Below are 6450 nucleotides of genomic sequence, written 5' to 3'. Positions count from 1 at the left end.
CTTCTATCGTTGGTAATTCTTGGGTTTTCCACTTTTTAGCTAATAAAATACGAGCAGCAGTTGTAGCATACAAAAATAATTTAACATCTTTCTTGGGCACTTCCATGGCTTTGTTTTTCTAAATGAAGATTTAAAATTTGTTTTATTTATTGCTTATCTTCCAGTTTTCCTAACCAAAGGAAGCCCAACGTGGCTGACAGTAAAACAGAAAACATTGACTCAATTAACACAAAGTATCAGAATGAAAGTCAGTGTAACACAGCATGGTAACAGATCAAAAACAAGTGAAAATGAAATGTGTGTGGAAACAGTTTCAGAGGTAGCCCCCTAGGTTGTGGAATGCTGTCTTCTCCAAGAAGCCCTTTCTGCCAACATTGTACAACAAACTTTGCTAACCTGGTGCCTCCCAGATGTTTTGAGCTAAATGGGATTATTGGGAGTCATAGCCCAAAACATCTGGCGGGTACTAGATAGATAAAGGCTGTTGTTTAGCTTTCAACAACAGGTCAAGGTGCATTCTTTGTCCAGGCTTTTGGAGGAGTGGGGTGAGATGGCATTTTAGTCAGAGCCACCCCTTCTACTCTGCTGGTTTCTGCTGTAATTTGCACTGTGATTTCAACTATTGCATTTTGTAGTTTTATCTTTTGATGTAACCTGCCCTGGAGTCTTTAGGTGAAGGGTAAGTAATAAATATAATCAATTAATGAACAATGCGATCAATCAATCAATATCAATTAATCGGATCTATAATAATTAATTCAACAACAAAGGTCCTCCTTCCCATCCCATGAGCTTATACTTGGCCTCTTTTGTACAATGGCGGTGTGATCTTATGAACCAAGAACAGCAAAGCAACAAACACCAAATAAAAAACAACCATATAACCATTACAGCCTTCATACCATGTGGTGTGGTAAAATGAGGTGTGGAGGCCATATTGGACTTCAATAGCAAGAGAACCTGCCATATTTCATTACCAGATTTCTGAGGCAATGGCACAAATGGGTCATCCTAAATGTGTAATTGCTTGTTCTGACCTTCATGGCCTAATCAAATCAAATCATGATCAGGGCATGAACAAGGATCTTTTGCACCTAAATATGTTAAAATTGTATCCGAAGAAGAAGAAGAGGAGGAGGAGTTTGGGCTTGATACCCTGCCTTTCACTCCCCTTAAGGAGTCTCAAAGTGGCTAACCATCTCCTTTCTCTTCCTCCCCCACAAGAACAAACACTCTGTGAGGTGAGTGGGGCTGAGAGACTTCAGAGAAGTGTGATTAGCCCAAGGTCACCCAGCAGCTGCATGTGGAGGAGCGCGGAAGCGAACCCGGTTCACCAGATTACGAGTCCACCACTCTTAACCACTACACCACGCTGGCTCCCCTTAATCTTGTGCATCTAAGACTTTGGGCTCAGTACCTTTGAACATGTGAAGAGAGTCTCCCTTTCTCCTACGTTTCTATAGGTTTCAGGCTAACTACACACCGCTAGCTTAGATTCTCTGTATCTCTCTCTCTCTCTCCTTTTCTCTTGCCCACCCACCTCTACCTATAGATTTATTGTACAAAGAGAAGGAGTTGAAGACTGAAACAGCGACTTAAGGAAGGCTTAAAATTTTGCCCGGGGAAACAAAAACCTTGGTTCAGTCCTCCTTCTGACCGTGATTTAGGGTCTGGCAAGGTATGCCAGAGCATACAATATCCCAGTCCAGGAACAGAAAGGACTGCAGCTCAGTGAGCCAGGAAGTCTGCCTATATAGCAGTTTTCTTGATGGCACCATGTTCTAGAGCTCTTTGGCTCTGGCACTAATAACTTTTTAAATAAATCTTTAAAATAAAATTGCATGTTCATTTGTACCCAAATGATGAAACTGCAGTATCTCAATTGTTAGCTTGTACAACAGAGCTCCGGAACAAGATTTTGAGTTGAGCAACATTTGAATGTTTATGGAGAAGTCAGTCACACTGTGTGCATAAGAAGGCATACAGCCACAAACACAAGAAACAGTGGCTACAACCTAGGATCTATTTACTACAGAAGAATAATAGAAACATAGAATTGTAGAGTTCAAAGGGACCCTATGTTTCAAAATAAATTAGTCTGATAATTTTGGTTTGTGCACTGGAACCTGTCAGGGAACTGACATCAGAGGCAAGAGGAGAGGTAAGGCTCCCCAATGATGCAGGGGAGGGAACCAGCAAAGAGAGAGAGAGAGCTTCCGCTGGGGAAGGAAATCCAGGGGACACCAGGAAGAAAGGGGAGGCTGAGAGTACTGTGGAGGGAAGGCTCCGAGACTCTTCCAGTGAGATCAGCGGAGAGAGCACAGGACCTCCACTTGGCATGCCTACGCTGCGCAGAAAGCTTCCACGCAGAGAATCTAGGTGGAGACTTGGAGTCAAGGAACTTTTATGTTGGAAGAAGTTTAGGAAACGCCCACTGACGGATTCTGCCAGTGACTGAGACAGTCGCGTTGTAAGGGCTATCAAACCAGGGAAAGGTTTAGCTATACAACCAACTTGGAGCAGTTTGCAGTTTACGCACAAGCAACCCCAATTCCCATTACAGAACCTAACATACTTCTCCGGGCCACAGAAATCAGAGGAAGGAATATGCACTCCGAAGGAGGTCTACATCACCAATCCATCAGGGCAGCTTTTGAAGCAGAAAAATACATTCTATTATGTATGTGCATGGATATCTATACATCAGTTATATGTATGCATCTAAATGTTTGTGAACCTCATTCTAATAAATAATAATAATAATAATAATAATAATAATAATAATAATAATAATAGTATTTTTAAATTTATACCCCGCCCTCCTCACCCTCCCTGGCCAAGACCGGGCTAAGGGCAGCTAACACCAAAAATAAATACATTAAAAACAAAACAAAAACCTCAAAACAAACAGTAGATTAAAATATAAGTTAGAATACATTTAAAAATGCAGCTTAAAATGCAGCCTCGTTTTAGTGGTAGCCTATAGATCAAAGCCATAAGGGGAGAAAATGTCAAATATTCACCGGGGCCAACTATCCATGCTGGTCCTACACGGGCCAGCAAAAAGAGCCAAGGGAAAATTTATACAGTGGTACCCTGGGTTACATACGCTTCAGGTTACAGAGGCTTCAGGTTACAGACTCCGCTAACCCAGAAATAGTACCTCGGGTTAAGAACTTTGCTTCAGGATGAGAACAGAAATCGTGCTCCGGCGGCGTGGCAGCAGTGGGAGGCCCCATTAGCTAAAGTGGTGCTTCAGGTTAAGAACAGACCTCTGGAACAAATTAAGTACTTAACCCGAGGTACCACTGTATACAAAATCCCATATAAGGGGTTCCATCAAAAAAATAAATAAGGGGGGCTTAGACTGAGTCCAGCCCAAAGGCCAGGCGGAACAGTTCCGTTTTTCAGGACCTGCAGAAAGACAGAAAGATCTCAAGATGCTGGGGGCTTCTACTAGTGTTCTCTTGAATGAGCACAGTTTGGGGCTTTGCTTTATTGGGGTCCCCAGTCAACACAATCATGGTTGGGAACTGAACAGGCAGCGTGGCTTTCATGGGGTATTGGAGGCAGAGCTTGCATGAGTGCTACTGTTCCCAACTGCGTAGTTCACATGTCCAGATAAGAGCCTGAACACATCTATAGTTGGAGAAAGAAAAAATAAAGAGTATGAAGAGCTAAGTGGTTTTATGAGCTTGAAAAGGCCACATTTCGGGAATAATGGTACCCTTTCACATCCTCTGTCTTGCTTAGTGCCATTAAACCACAACAAAAGAAATCAATACACTTTTTATCACTTAAATCCATGATCTTAACTCATGAGTTAAGATCAGTTCCAGCCTTGGGCAGAGAATGTCAATCCTCTTTTAAAAAGGAAGGGAGCCTTTAAAAAAAAGAGAAAGACTGCAATATTACAATAAGATAACTATACTATCACTGGTGGATTTCTGGCCAAAGCTACATTTTGTAGAAGAAGAAGAAAGCCTTTTTGTTTAATTCAGCTATAGGTTTTCAGGTTTCCCCACACCGTTTAATTTTCTTTTTCCATGCCACAAACCAGGGCTAGGGCTCCAGAGGGAATCTCATATAGGGGAAAAAGTCCAGTTAGAAAACAAAAGGGGGAAGCTAGTTTGAGGGGCAGAGGGGAATAGTGCCTCACTCTTTCCTTTCTTTTATTACTGCCTCTTTCTTTTATTGCACACTGGCAGGCCTGTGATATGTCAGTTGCTATGCAACGACAGAAGAAGCAGCATTTAAACACCATTAGGTATTAATTATCATCATGGGTCCTTTTTTCTGTGGCAACTTCTGAGAATGCTGCCATTGCAGGCACCTTATAAGACACAGCTTTAAGCACTTTGTTGAATCTTAGGAATTGCCGCACATAGCAGCAGAGATGCTTCTGAAACCGCTATTTGTCTAGCATAATCTTGATATTTTTTATTATTTTCATTTGTTCGTTTTCGACAACCAGCTAGGAAAACCATTATGAATATATCAAAGTGTTTACAGAATTCAGGAGTAACGAAACATATTGTGCATATCAGCTATCTGATAAGAAGCTCAATGGACTTTTTAAAGGAGATGTCCTGGGCTCTACCGATTCAGTGTAGCATTTATTCTTACAGATAAAAGCCTATGAGACATGGTTTTACGTTGTCTTCACAGGGGAAGAAACTATTCATCATTACTTGAGGTGAAAGGGCAGGCCATTAGAGTTAGGAATGGATATAATTTTGGTCCTGTGATTGAATACTTCCATGTTCAATGAAACATAATGTAAAACTACAGTGGTGCCTCGCAAGACGAAATTAATTCGTTCCGCGAGTTTTGTCGTCTTGCGATTTTTTTCGTCTTGCGAAGCACGGTGTCGGGAAAGTTTTGGAAAAGCTTCAAAAATCACCAAACCTCAAAAAAGGCTACCACACCGCGTTCTATGAGTTGCTCCTCAAAGTCAAGTCGCAACTGTATTAACGGTGTTAAGAAAAAGGAAACAAACTTGCAAGACGTTTCCGTCTTGCAAAGCAAGCCCATAGGGAAAATCGTCTTGCGAAGCAGCTCAAAAAACAAAAAACCCTTTCGTCTAGCGAGGTTTTTTGCCTTGCGAGGCATTCGTCTTGCGAGGTACCACTGTATCTGATTAGGACTCAGACCTCTGTGACGGTTACCAAGTGTGCAAGCAAGAATGGTAACAGAAGCCTTGGTTACAGTTGCTAAGGAAGGAAACGCCTTTTGCAGCTCACGGTACGGAAAGTGAATGTCCTGGATATTTATACTCAGTAGGAACATCTAACATACCCTCCAATATTTCTCCAATGAAAATAGGGACATCCTATTCAACAACAACCACTACAACAACCCGGCCCATCTGACTGGGTTGCCCCAGTCACTCTGGGCAGCTTCCAACATATATAAGAAACACCATTAAACATTAAAAAACTTCCCTATACAGGGTTGCCTTCAGATATCTTCTAAAGAAGAAGAAGAAGAAGAAGAGTTTGGATTTGATATCCCGCCTTTCACTCCCCTTCAGGAGTCTCAAAGCGGCTAACATTCTCCTTTCCCTTCCTCCCCCACAACAAACACTCTGTGAGGTGAGTGGGGCTGAGAGACTTCACAGAAGTGTGACTGGCCCAAGGTCACCCAGCAGCTGCATGTGGAGGAGCGGAGACGCAAACCCGGTTTCCCAGATTACGTGACTACCGCTCTTAACCACTACACCACACTGTATAGTTACTTATCTCCTTGTTTCGGGGGGTGGCATAACCCCCTCCAACATTTCTCCGATGAAAATAGGGATGTCCTAAGGAAGAACAGGACATTCCAGGATCAAATCAAAAACCGGGCTGGCTTCTGTAAATCTGGGACTGTCACTGGAAAATAGGGACACTTGGAACATCTGATCCAATTGGTATTCCGAGTTTCAGCATAAAATAACTGGCAGGGACGTGGGTGGCACTATGGTCTAAACCACTGAGCCTCTTGGGCTTGCTGATTGGAAGGTCAGCGGTTCAAATCCCCACAACGGAGTGAGCTCCCGTTGCTCTGTCTCAGCTCCTGCCAACCTAGCAATTCAAAAGCACTCCAGTAGATAAATAGGTACCACTGCGGTGGGAAGGTAAACGACATTTCCGTGCGCTCTGGTTTCAGTCACAGTGTCCCGTTGTGCCAGAAGCGGTTTAGCTATGCTGGCCACAGCACCTGGAAAGTTGTCTGTGGACAAATGGCGGCTCCCTTGGCCTGAAAGCAAGATGAGCATCACAACCCCATAGTTGCCTTTGACTGGACTTAACCATTCAGAGGTCCTTTGCCTTTACCTATAAAATAACTCTAATGGGCAATTAGATAAGGACCAATAAAAGGACATCCTGGGAAGTGGCCACATTTTATTACCAAAAGCCATTGCTAATGAAAAAAAAATAAAGGATGGATCAAACAGTGGAGGGGTGG

This window comes from Podarcis vaucheri (assembly GCF_965113315.1).
Source record: "Podarcis vaucheri genome assembly, chromosome: 10".
Taxonomy (NCBI): Eukaryota; Metazoa; Chordata; class Lepidosauria; order Squamata; family Lacertidae; genus Podarcis; species Podarcis vaucheri.
Note: the sequence above shows the minus strand (reverse complement) of the source record.